The 13,170-nt window shown below is 45.8% G+C and overlaps 3 non-coding genes across 3 annotated transcripts; all 3 read right to left on the reverse strand.

The window, feature by feature from the left end:
• Positions 1 to 1,372: 1,372 nt before the first annotated feature.
• trnal-cag (transfer RNA leucine (anticodon CAG)) lies at positions 1,373 to 1,455 on the reverse strand. Its single transcript has one exon. It is a non-coding gene; the product is annotated as a tRNA-Leu (tRNA).
• Positions 1,456 to 1,533: 78 nt separating this feature from the next.
• On the reverse strand, positions 1,534 to 1,606 carry trnak-cuu (transfer RNA lysine (anticodon CUU)). Its single transcript has one exon. It is a non-coding gene; the product is annotated as a tRNA-Lys (tRNA).
• A 10,168-nt stretch (positions 1,607 to 11,774) lies between these two features.
• On the reverse strand, positions 11,775 to 11,846 carry trnag-ucc (transfer RNA glycine (anticodon UCC)). The gene has a single exon. It is a non-coding gene; the product is annotated as a tRNA-Gly (tRNA).
• Positions 11,847 to 13,170: the final 1,324 nt, after the last annotated feature.

Consider the following 13,170-nt stretch of genomic DNA (forward strand, 5'->3'; position numbering starts at 1 on the left):
GGTCCCGTCATCGTCAAACACCTCCTTTCTTGTTCAATGGAGGGAGCAGAGGCGTGTACATCATCAGACACCAGCAACTTTTACAAATGGAACAGATAAAGGCACAGATGCAAGTTCCAAATATTTTCAATGCAAAGTTATTTCACTTTATTTAAAGTGCCGTGAGGCTGAAAACGGGTCCCAGATGATTTGCGTTCACTCGTGACTTGTTTTCCAGTGTTTGTCCGTCAGGTTTGCAATTCAATTTGTATTGGATGTTGAAGATATTTCAGGATGATTGCACAACATACCATGTGTAAAGCAACCATCTTGATAACTTCAATCATCACACACTCTACATCGACGGTGCAGAGACCCCATCACCCCTTTCAATATTGTTTTTCTTAACTCACAGTTTTCAAAAGGGAATTGGATAAACGCTTGGATGGAAACATTTTCAGGGCAATGGAGAAACAGCAGGCGAGTGGTACTAACTGGACAGCTCGTTCAGAGAGCAGGCACAGGCACGATGGGCCGAATGGTATCCGAATAGCGCTGTCTTATTCTATGATTCGATTAATAGATCAATTTCCGCCTTTCACTGAGCCTCCCTAAATGGAGCGCAGTAATCGTGTCCCTGTGAAATGAGCTCCTGAACAGTAATACGGAAATTAGCGTGGCTGAGCGGTTTGAAACTCTGGTTAGGCTCCTAACAGGAAATTTCCTCTCTGAGTTTGATTAGTTTATCAATTATCTCCCCGCTTTCCATCTTAAATGTCTTTACATATTTTTTGATCTCTTCTTCTACTGCCATGCCCACAATACCAGTCTCCCTGGTAAATACTGAAGCAAAGTGATTATTTAATATTTCTGCCATTTCGCTGTCATTGCCTGTGAGTTTGTCGTGTGTCTCGCTAAGTGACCCGATTCCTGTCCTAAATTTTCTTTGGCTGTTGTTGTGTCTCGAATACTTTGCTTTTTTTTATATTCCTTTTTGCCTTTCCAATAGTTCTTTAGACTTCTTTCCCAGTCTTTTCACATTCCCCTCTCTCTTTTATTGTCCAGTGTGTGCCTTTTTCTTCAGTTTCAATTTTACCCTTATTTCTTTATTCATCCCTGGTGTGTCATTTCTGGCTAGTTTGTTCTTGCTTTTCAGTGGGATATATTTCTCCTGGACTCTATTGATCACCGTTTTAAATGTTTCCCACTGCTGTTCTATTTCTTTGTCCAGGTCATTAATATGTCAAACATTTCACCGTTTGAAACTTCTCAAGTCACATTTCCATCACAAAGCCAGTTGCTTTTGTGGGAGGAGCAACTCAACTTGGTCGAAAAATCAGCTGCAGCCCAATCCACCAATAAAATATTTTCACGTCTTAGTAAAAGTAAGGAATGTCAGAAGTGGGATTCGAACCCACGCCTCCAGAAGAGACTGCGACCTGAACGCAGCGCCTTAGACCGCTCGGCCATCCTGACTACCGAATGCATATTCCATTCTGCATTATTTCTGCACTGTTGGTCAGTGAACTGAGCATAAAATTTGAAAATCGCACTCGCCCAAAGTGGGGCTCGAACCCACGACCCTGAGATTAAGAATCTCATGCTCTACCGATTGAGCTAGCCGGGCATGGTTACTTTAATCGCCTTGTCTGTTATTGCAGCAACCAGGAGAAAGACTCCATTTCAAATTATTGGAATAATTTCTGAGGGCTCGGATAAACTGTCACTTCGAAAGGCACGGACTCATCAAGGACAGTCAGCATGGATTTGTTCAGGGGAGGTCGTGTCTGACTAACCTGATTGAATTTTTCGAGGAGGTGACAAGGAGGATCGATGAGGGTAGCGCAATTGATGTCGTCGACATGGATTTTAGCAAGGCTTTTGAAAAATTCCCAAATGGCAGATTGATCGAAAAATTAAAGGCCCATGGGATCCAAGGGAATGTGGCTTGTTGGATCCAAAATTAGCTCAGTGGCAGGAAGCAAAGGGTAATGGTCGATGGGTGTTTTTGCGGCTGGAAGGCTGTTTCCAGTGGGGTGCCTGAGGGCTCGGTACTTGGTCCTTTGCTTTTTGTGGTATACATTAACGATTTAGACTTAAACGTAGGGGGCATGATGAAGAAATTTGCGGGTGACACAAAAATAGGCCGTGTGGTTGATATCGAGGTGGAAAACTGTAGACTGTCGGGGTTCAGGCAATTTTCTGATAACAAAGCACTCAATCTATTCCTGAACGAATTTTGAACGAAAATGTGCGTTTGACCCGGCACAGGCACGACGGGCCGAATGATCTCCTCTTGTGGACTAACATAATACGATGATACCAAGTGTTGTCAGACGGAAAAGCAACATATTCCAAATAAGAGCAGAGAGAGGAAACTAGTCTAACAGCATAACAGCTCGGTGAGATATTGTATTTGAGAAGGATGAGGAGGGATTGTTTATCAAGGTGGTAGTCACATAGGGTATCATTTGTGACTTTGATAAGGACCATTTCATGCTGCGACAGGGGCGGAAACCTAATTGGAGAGATTCAGCCCGGGCGCGGCCCCATCGTGCGCGGTGAGACAGAGGCGGGTGGGGGAAGTGTCAGAGCTGGGGCTCACCGGTGGAAGCAGCACAAAAGTTTAAAACGGTACTCGCCCAACGTGGGCTCAAACCCACCACCCTGATAGTTTTTAAAGCAAAGGGGGAACAGCCACTGTCTGTATCTCTTGCTGCACTTGAAACAACACATTCCAACTGCGAGCAGAGAGAGGACACCATTCAGTTGCCCATTGTTTAGTGAAATATTATCCATTTCCGTAGTGTAGCGGTTATCACGTTTGCTTTGTACGCAAAAAGTCCCCAGTTCGATTCCGGGTAGGAACATTATGTTGGAACTTGGTCTCCATAAACATCCACATCGATTTTCTTCTCCTGCCAAAAAGGGAGACAGTGGCTGTTCCCTGATTCTTTGGAAAGTGCATATTTTACTTCATTAAACAGTTTACTTTTAGTGAGAGAAAACTGATCCACAGTGACGCTCTTTTCAAGTTTTATTCCCTTTTAATCTGGAAGGATACATTTGCTTTGGACAGAGTGGCTTTTAAAACGAGTTGTCGGGTGGGATCGATAAACCTTTTCCGCTGGTGGGGTCAAGGGAACCAAACCAAACATCTACCAAATTCTCCCGAATTATCCGGTTCAATGGGAAACCGACCAACAAAAGCCCTTTCATTGACCGTGGAGGTTCAGACATTTTTCTGATAACAAAGCGCTCAATCTATTTCTCTTGTCTACTTCCCGATGTTTCCGGATACTGTCTGCATCTCTGCCCTGTGTTTATCTCACTCCGTGTCCACCTGCAGGGTGGTTTTTGAACGAAGACGTGTGTTTGTCTTCTGTTCGTGATAAAGTCAGTGCGGTTTGACGTGTTGTTACTCAAAGGTGCACTTGCCCTGCTGGTGAGCAGAGGCAAGTGCTCGAGCAAAACAGACGTTTTCGGGCAGATGCACAAAGCTTTCAGGTTGAAGAAAGGAACGGAGGTCTCCTGTGCCTCAGCGCCAACATGTTAAGCTGTAGGCTGACTGTAAAGTAAAGAAAACGGCTTTGAGCTAATTTCTGCTGACTCCAAAAGCACGTTCGCTGGTTCCAACCAGAATCCTAAGGATGACTTTTATCCGTTAATTGTATTACAGTCCTCCGCTGTACCAGCTGATCGATCAAAGGGAAGCAGCAAAGATTGCTCTCTTTGGTAAATGTTCATTGTGCGCCTTTTGACACTCCCGGACTCGTGGAGTCACATGTGCATGACCGAGACTGACTCGGTTCCTGCTCATAGCGCATCGTTGTGGGAGTGTGAGCTGTTACTTTCTCTGCACACCCGAGAGGCGAATGCAGCAGTGGACACCGTGTCTTATGACAAATCAGAAGATTGTCTGGTCAACTCCAACCTGACTGGATTGTTTTTGCAAACTGTCCATTACTTTATGACTTTTAATAGCTTGCAAATTGCCCTAATTGGAAGTGCTGCCTGGAAGTCTCCACCGTTCGTGCACTCTTAACAGAGCAGGAAATGCATTAGTTTTATTCACTTTGCAAAACCTGAGTTCCATCCAAAGAAAAGATACCAGGACCCGTGAAGCTTTTTTCCATGTCTCACTTTATCTTTCCATCTTTGCGAAACACCAAAATCAAAAACTTTTGCTGACTGCAGCACACCAAAAGATTTACTGCCCCTTGACCTCTATTTATCGAAGCTCAGGATTCACGTGGGTTATGGATTTGCTGAAAACTGGAACCATTTTTGTTTCGGGACAATTCCCCAAGGTAAAAAAAGTGAGTGGAAAAAGCGGACATCGATCCCAGTACTTCTCGCATGCTAAGCGAGCACTCTACCATTTGAGCTAATTCCCCAGTTGCGGTGGTGACTTTGCCCTTCACAATAATCGCTTAACATTCGTCTCCAGGCAGTGCCACGAATTGCCCCCTCCCTGAATGCATTCAATGCTCCAATCCGCGGTCTCGATTGTTCGCAATTGAGCAACAGCAGAACGGGAAGGCACAGTAATCGTGAATGATGCCGAGAAGAGCCCTAGCCTGCGGAACGCAGACGAGGTCATCGGAAAAGAACAGCAGCCCGAGCTTGAGGAAACAGCGAGAGCTCTGTCTGTCTGTCGGTCTGACTGACTGATGGAAGGCTTATTTGCCTGAAAATGAGTGCGGTTTGACGTGTTGTTATTCAAAGGTACGCCCTGCTGGTGAGCAGAGGCAAGTGCTCGAGCAAAACAGCCGTTTTCGGGCAGACACAAAAAACTTTCAGGTTGAAGAAAGGAAAGGAGGTCTCCTGTGCCTCAGCGCCAACATGTTAAGCTTTTGGTTGTCTGTAAAGTAAAGAAAACGGCCATGAGCTAATTTCTGCTCACTCCAAAAGCACGTTTGCTAGTTCCAACCAGAAACCTAAGGATGACTTTTCTCTGTTAATTGTATTGCAGTCCTCCGCTGTACTAGCTGAACGATCGAATGGAAGCAGCCAAGATTGCTCTCTTTGGTCAATATTCACTTTGCGCCTTTTGACACTCCCGGACTCGTGGAGTCACGTGTGCATGACCGAGACTGACTCATTCCCTGCTCAGACCGCAGCGCTGTGGCAGTGTAAGCTGCTACTTTCTCTGCACACCCGAGACCAGTGGAGCAGTGGATTTCGTGTCTAATGACAAATCAGAAGATTGTCTGGACAACTCCTACCTGACTGGATTGTTTTTGCCAACTGTCCATTGCTTTATGACTATAGATAGCTTGCAAACTTACCTTATTGGTAATGCTGCCTTGCAGTCTCCACCGTTCATGCGCTTTTCATGCAGCAGGGAGTGCATTAGTTTTATTAACTTTGTAAATCCTGAGTTCAATCCATAGAAAATATATCAGGACCTGTGAAGCTTTTTTCCATGTCTCACTTCATCTTTCCATCTTTGCTAAACACCAAAATCAAAAACTTTTGCTCGCTGCAGCACACCAAAAGATTTGCTGCTCCTTGACCTCTCTTCATCGAAGCTGAGGATTGACGTGGGTTCTGGATTTGCTGAAAACTGACACCATTTTTGTTTCGGGACAATTCCCCAAGGGAAAAAAGTGAGTGGAGAATGCGGGCATCGATCCAGCTACTTCTCGCATGCTAAGCGAGCGCTCTACCATTTGAGCTAATTCCCCTGCGTAACGGGACCAGTTGCCCTTCACAATAGTCGCTTAACACTCGCCTCCAAACAGCGCCACGAATTGCCACCTCCCTGAATTTCCTCAATACTTTGCTCCAATCCGCGGTATCGAGTATTCGCAAGTGAGCAACCGCAGAATGGAAAGGCACAGTAATCGTGAATGATGCCGAGAAGAGCCCGAGCCTGCGGAACGCAGACGAGGTCATCGGACAAGAACAGCAGCCCGAACTTGAGGAAACAGCGAGAGCTCTGTCTGTCTGTCGGTCTGACTGACTGATGGAAGGCTTATTTGCCTGAAAATGAGTGCGGTTTGACGTGTTGTTATTCAAAGGTACGCCCTGCTGGTGAGCAGAGGCAAGTGCTCGAGCAAAACAGACGTTTTCGGGCAGACACAAAAAACTTTCAGGTTTCAGAAAGGAAAGGAGGTCTCCTGTGCCTCAGCGCCAACATGTTAAGCTTTTGGTTGTCTGTAAAGTAAAGAAAACGGCCTTGAGCTAATTTCTGCTCACTCCAAAAGCACGTTCGCTAGTTCCAACCAGAAACCTAAGGATGACTTTTCTCTGTTAATTGTATTGCAGTCCTCCGCTGTACTAGCTGAACGATCGAAGGGAAGCAGCCAAGATTGCTCTCTTTGGTCAATATTCACTGTGCGCCTTTTGACACTCCCGGACTCGTGGAGTCACGTGTGCATGACCGAGACTGACTCATTTCCTGCTCAGACCGCAGCGCTGTGGCAGTGCAAGCTGCTACTTTCTCTGCACACCCGAGACCAGTGGAGCAGTGGATATCGTGTCTAATGACAAATCAGAAGATTGTCTGGACAACTCCTACCTGACTGGATTGTTTTTGCCAACTGTCCATTGCTTTATGACTATAGATAGCTTGCAAACTTACCTTATTGATAATGCTGCCTGGCAGTCTCCACCGTTCATGCGCTTTTCATACAGCAGGGAGTGCATTAGTTTTATTAACTTTGTAAATCCTGAGTTCAATCCACAGAAAAGATACCAGGACCTGTGAAGCTTTTTTCCATGTCTCACTTCATCTTTCCATCTTTGCTAAACACCAAAATCAAAAACTTTTGCTCGCTGCAGCACACCAAAAGATTTGCTGCTCCTTGACCTCTCTTTATCGAAGCTGAGGATTGACGTGGCTTCTGGATTTGCTGAGAACTGACACCATTTTCGTTTCGGGACAATTCCCCAAGGTAAAAAAGTGAGTGGAGAATGCGGGCATCGATCCCGCTACTTCTCGCATGCTGAGCGAGCGCTCTACCATTTGAGCTAATTCCCCTGTTTGGCGGATCTATTTGCCCTTCACAATAGTCGCTTTACACTCGCCTCCAAGCAGCGCCACGAATTGCAACCTCCATGAATTTTTTCAATGCTTTGCTCCAATACGCGGTATCGAGTATTCGCAAGTGAGCAACAGCAGAACGGGAAGGCACAGTAACCGTGAATGATGCCGAGAAGAGCCCGAGCCTGCGGAAGGCATACGAGGTCATCGGAAAAGAACAGCCGCCCGAGTTTGAGGAAAATGTGAGAGCTCTGTCTGACTGAAGAATGGAAGGCTTATTTGCCTGAAAGTGAGCGCGGTTTGACGCGTTGTTACTCAAAGGTACGCCCTGCTGATCAGCAGAGGCAAGTGCTCGAGCAAAACAGCCGTTTTCGGGCAGACACAAAAAGCTTTTGGTTTCAGAAAGGAAAGGACGTCTCCTGTGCCTCAGCGCCAACATGTGAAGCTGTCGGCTGTCTGTAAAGCAAAGAAAACGGCATTGAGCTAATTTCTGCTTACTCCAAAAGCACGTTCGCTCGTTCCAACCAGAAAGCTAAGGATGACTTTTATCTGTTAATACTATTACAGTCCTCCGCTGTACCAGCTGAACGATCGAAGGGAAGCAGCAAAGATTGCTCTCTTTGGTAAATGTTCACTGTGCGCCTTTTGACACTCCAGGACTCGTGGAGTCACATGTGCATGACGGAGACTGACTCGGTTCCTGCTCATGGCGCATCGTTGTGGCAGTGTGAGCTGCTACTTTCTCTGCACACCCGAGGCGAATGCAGCAGTGGATACCGTGTCTAATGACAAATCAGAAGATTGTCTGGTCAACTCCAACCTGACTGCATTGTTTTTGCGAACTGTCCATTACCTTATGACTTTTGATAGCTTGCAAACTGATCTAATTGGAAGTGCTGCCTGGCAGTCTCCACCGTTCGTGCGCTTTTAACACAGCAGGAAATGCATTAGGTTTATTCACTTTGTAAATCCTGAGTTCAATCCGCAAGAAAGAGACCAGGACCCATGAAGCTTTTTTTATGTCTCACTTCATCTTTCCATCTTTGCGAAACACGAAAATCAAAAACTATTGCTTGCTGCAGCACACCAAAAGATTTATTACCCCTTGACCTCTCTTTATCGAAGATTAGGATTCACGTGGGTAATGGATTTGCTGAAAACTGACACCCTTTTTGTTTCGGGACAATTGCCCAAGGTAAAAAAGTGAGTGGAGAATGCGGGCATCGATCCCGCTACTTCTCGCATGCTAAGCGAGCACTCTACCATTTGAGCTAATTCCCCAGTTGAGGCAGTGAATTTGCCCTTCACAATAATCGCTTAACATTCGTCTCCAGGCAGCGCCGCGAAGTGCCAACTCCCTGAATGCATTCAATACTTTGCTCCAATCCGCGGTAACGAGTGTTCGCAATTGAGTAACAGCAGAACGGGAAGGCACAGTCATCGTGAATGATGCTGAGAAGAGCCCGAGCCTGCGGAAGGCAGACAAGGTCATCGGAAAAGAACAGCAGCCCGAGCTTGAGGAAACAGCGAGAGCTCTGTCTGTCTGTCTGTCTGTCTGACTGATGGAAGGCTTATTTGCCTGAAAGTGAGCGCGGTTTGACGCGTTGTTACTCAAAGGCACTCCCTGCTGGTGAGCAGAAGCAAGTGCTCGAGCAAAACAACCGTTTTCGGGGAGACACAAAAAGCTTTCAGGTTTCAGAAAGGAAAGGAGGTCTCCTGTGCCTCAGCGCCAACATGTTAAGCTTTTGGCTGTCTGTAAAGTAAAGAAAACGGCATTGAGCTAATTTCTGCTTACTCCAAAAGCACGTTCGCTAGTTCCAACCAGAAAGCTAAGGATGACTTTTATCTGTTAATTGTATTGCTGTCCTCCGCTGTACCAGCTGAACGATCGAAGGGAAGCAGCCAAGATTGCTCTCTTTGGTAAATGTTCACTGTGCGCCTTTTGACACTCCCGGACTCGTGGAGTCACGTGTGCATGACCGAGACTGACTCATTTCCTGCTCATGCCGCAGCGCTGTGGCAGTGTGAGCTGCTACTTTCTCTGCACACCCTCGGCCAGTGGAGCAGTGGATATCGTGTCTAATGACAAATCAGAAGATTGTCTGGACAACTCCGACCGGACTGGATTGTTTTTGCCAACTGCCCATTATTTATGACTTTAGATAGCTTGCAAACTAACCTAATTGGCAGTGCTGCCTGGCAGTCTCCACCGTTCGTGCGCTTTTCACACAGCAGGGAGTGCATTAGTTTTATTAACTTTGTAAATCCTGAGTTCAATCCACAGAAAAGATACCAGGACCTGTGAAGCTTTTTTCCATGTCTCACTTCATCTTTCCATCTTTGCTAAATACCAGAATCAAAAACTTTTGCTTACTGCAGCACACCAAAAGATTTGCTGCTCTTTGATCTCTATTTATCAAAGCTGAGGATTGACGTGGGTTCTGGATTTGCTGAAAACTGACACCATTTTTGTTTCGGGACAATTGCCCAATGTAAAAAAGTGAGTGGAGAATGCGGGCATCGATCCCGCTACTTTTCACATGCTCAGCGAGCGCTCGAGCAAAACAGCCGTTTTCGGACAGACACAAAAAGCTTTTGGTTTCAGACAGGAAAGGAGGTCTCCTGTGCCTCAGCGCCAACATGTTAAGCTTTTGGCTGTCTGTAAAGTAAAGAAAACGGCATTGAGCTAATTTCTGCTTACTCCAAAAGCACGTTCGCTTGTTCCAACCAGAAACCTAAGGATGACTTTTATCTGTTAATTGTTTTGCAGTCCTCCGCTGTACCAGCTGAACGATCGAAGGCAAGCAACAAAGATTGCTCTCTTTGGTAAATGTTCACTGTGCGCCTTTTGACACTCCCGGACTCGTGGAGTCACGTGTGCATGACCGAGACTGACTCGGTTCCTGCACATGCCGCAGCGCTGTGGCAGTGTGAGCTGCTACTTTCTCTGCACAACCAAGGCCATTGGAGCAGCGGATATCGTGTCTGATGACAAATCAGAAGATTGTCTGGTCAACTCCAACCTGACTGGATTGTTTTTGCAAACTGTCCATGACTTTATGAATTTAGATAGCTTGTAAACTGACCAACTTGTCAGTGCTGCCTGGCAGTCTCCACCGTTCGTGCGCTCCTCACACAGCAGGGAATTTATCAGTTTTATTATCTTTGGAAATGCTGAGTTCAAACCACAGAAAAGATATCAGGACCTGTGAAGCTTTTTCCATGTCTCACTTCATCTTTCCATCTTTGCTTAACACAAAAATCAAAAACTTTTGCTGACTGCAGCACACCAAATGATTTATCGCCCCTTGAGTTCTCTTTATCGAAGCTTTGGCTTTCCGTGGGTCATGGATTTGCTGAAAACTGACACCATTTTTGTTTCGCTGCAAAACCCCAAGATAAAGAAGTGAGGGAAAATACAGGCATCGATCCCGCTATTTCTCGCATGTTAAGCAAGCGCTCTACTATTTGAGCTAATTCCCCAGTTATTAGCCCAACCTTGCCCTTCACAATGGTCGCTTTACACTCGCCTCCAAGCAGCCTTCGAGAAATGCAGCAACGCAAAATCGTCGAGCACAAATTGATAACCAAGTTCCGCACCCATGAGTATGGCCTCAACCGGGATCTTGGGTTCATGTCACGCTGCACGTAACCCCACCAGCGAAAATAAGTTCTCTGTTATTAATACAACGGGTCATTCTCTGTCTTTCTCTTCCTTTCGGAAGTTTCTCTCTCTCTCTCTCTCTCTGTCTTTTGTTCTGGCCGTTTGTATATTCGGTGGTCCTGTCGGTTACATCTATCTGTCCGAACACGTTGATTGCCTTGACAACGGGCAGTTGGAAAGATTATCTGTAATCACCAGGTTGTGTTCTCTGACGATAAATGCAGTCACCTTCCATGGAATCCCATACTCACCTGACGAAGGAGAAAGCCTCCGAAAGCTTGTGATTTTCAAATAAAACAGTTGGACTATAACCTGGTGTTGTAAGATTCCTTACATTTGTCAACCCCAGTCCATCACCGGCATCTCCACATCATAAATTATTGTCGTCAGCACACTTGGAAATAAACTCTCAACATAAGAACATAAGAAATAGCAGCAGAATAGGCCATATGGCCTATCGAGCCTGCTCCGCCATTCAATAAGATCATGGCTGATCTTCGATCTCATCTCCACTTTCCCGCCAGATCCACATATCCCTTGATTCCCCTCGAGTCCAAAAATCTATCGATCTCAGCTTTGAATATAACTCAACGACAGAGCATCCACAGCCCTCTGGGGTGTAGAGAATTCCAAAGATTCATAATCCTTTGAGTGAAGAAATGTTTCCTCATGTCGGTCCGAAATGGCCGACCCCTTATCTTGAGACCATGAGCTCGAGTTCTTGAATCTCCAGCCAGGGGAATCAGACTCTCAGCATCGACCCTGTCAAGCCGTCTAAGAATTTCATACATTTCAATGCGATCACCTCTCATTCTTCTAAACTCCACCGAAAATTGGCCAATTTTACACAATATTTCCTCATACTACAATTGCAGCAAGACCTTCTTACTCTCATATTCCAACACGCTTCCAATAAAGGCTAACAGATCATTTCCCTTCCTCACTCTCATTCGACCCTTGGTAAATCAGTATTTCCAGCATGTTATTCCTCTTTTGCTTCTTTCGGGAAAAGAAATGAAGGTTGAAAATATTTTACTATAATTGCACTATGTTTTGGAAACAATATCCAACTGAACTGCATCAAATTCGATTGTAAACTTAACAGTTTCTGATGGAAATAAACTAATAAAAACACTTAACTGCGATGGCCGGGAATCGAACCCGGGTCAACTCCTTGGAAGGCAGCTATGATCACCACTATACCGCCATCGCTAAAAATAATCAACAATAAAATAGTTGCCAAACATCAGATCCTGATCCGACACTGCAGGCTGTTGGATTTTGTTCTTCATTTGAACTGGTTTCTGACGGATAGTTTCTCGCTCTGTTGCAGTTCCTGTTTCCGCCCAGGAGATTGAGCCAACCCCCAATCAATGGAAATTCCACACCAGCCAGTAATTCTTCAACTGAAATCGGACTGAAGAGATTGTCGATACCGGCAATACTTGACCAGCTGGCAATACATTTTACCACAGCTCATATCAGCGATTGAGTAAAGTTAAATAATTCCATTAAATCATTACAGAGACCTGACGAACAATTGGGCAGGATTGGCAGCTTAATATTCAAGTCCATAAGATCTTTAAAAAGGACAGGGAAATAGGGAAAGGAGGAGGAGCAGCAATATTACTAATGGTCAATATTACAGCAGTTCAAAGATAGAATATCAGTGAGGGTGAGCGGGCAGTGTAAACACTCTGAGAGAGACTCATCACAAGTGCCCCCACTGTACTCCTCCAGAAGGTATAAGAAGGGCGAGTGCGGGAGGATTTCTTCATTCTTTGTGAAAGTGTTTGTGAGATTGTGTTAAATGTCTGGAAGAGGAAAAACCGGCGGTAAAGCTCGGGCCAAGGCCCAGTCTCGCTCATCCCGGGGCGGACTGCAGTTCCCTGTTACCCGTGTTCACAGGCTCCTGCGAAAGGGGAACTATGCTGAACGTGTGGGTGCCGGAGACCCGGTCTAACTGGCTGCTGTGCATCGAGTATCTGACGGCTGAAATCCTCGAGCTGCCCGGCAACGCGGCCCGGGACAAACAAGAAGACCCGCATCATCCCCAAACACCTGCAGCTGGCCATCCGTAACGACGAGGAGCTCAACAAGCTGCCGGGACGGGTGACCATCGCTCTGGGTGTTGTCTGATATCCAGGCCGTGATGCTGCCGAAGAAAACCAGCATTGTGAGCTCCAAGAGCAAGTAAACCGGCCAAGGCTTAATCTGATAACCCAAAGGACAGGACCAACCTTATTGAAATCTTTGAAGAAGGAACAGAAAATGTAGACAAGTTTAATGCAGTAGATGTGATATATTTGGATTTTCAGAAGGCCTTCTATAATGTACCACATTGCAGACTCATGGCTAAGTTCAGAGCAAGTGGAGTCAGGTCAGGTGGCAGAATGGATAGGAAGTTGGCTACAAAATTGACAGGCGAGAATAGAGTTTCAGGGTTGCGACTCAGACTGGCAAAAAGGTGGGAAGTGGAATTCCAGTTGCTGGGACAACTGTTCTTCACAATTTACATTAACGATTTGGATTCGGG

Source organism: Heptranchias perlo, unplaced genomic scaffold (assembly GCF_035084215.1).
Source record: "Heptranchias perlo isolate sHepPer1 unplaced genomic scaffold, sHepPer1.hap1 HAP1_SCAFFOLD_47, whole genome shotgun sequence".
Taxonomy (NCBI): Eukaryota; Metazoa; Chordata; class Chondrichthyes; order Hexanchiformes; family Hexanchidae; genus Heptranchias; species Heptranchias perlo.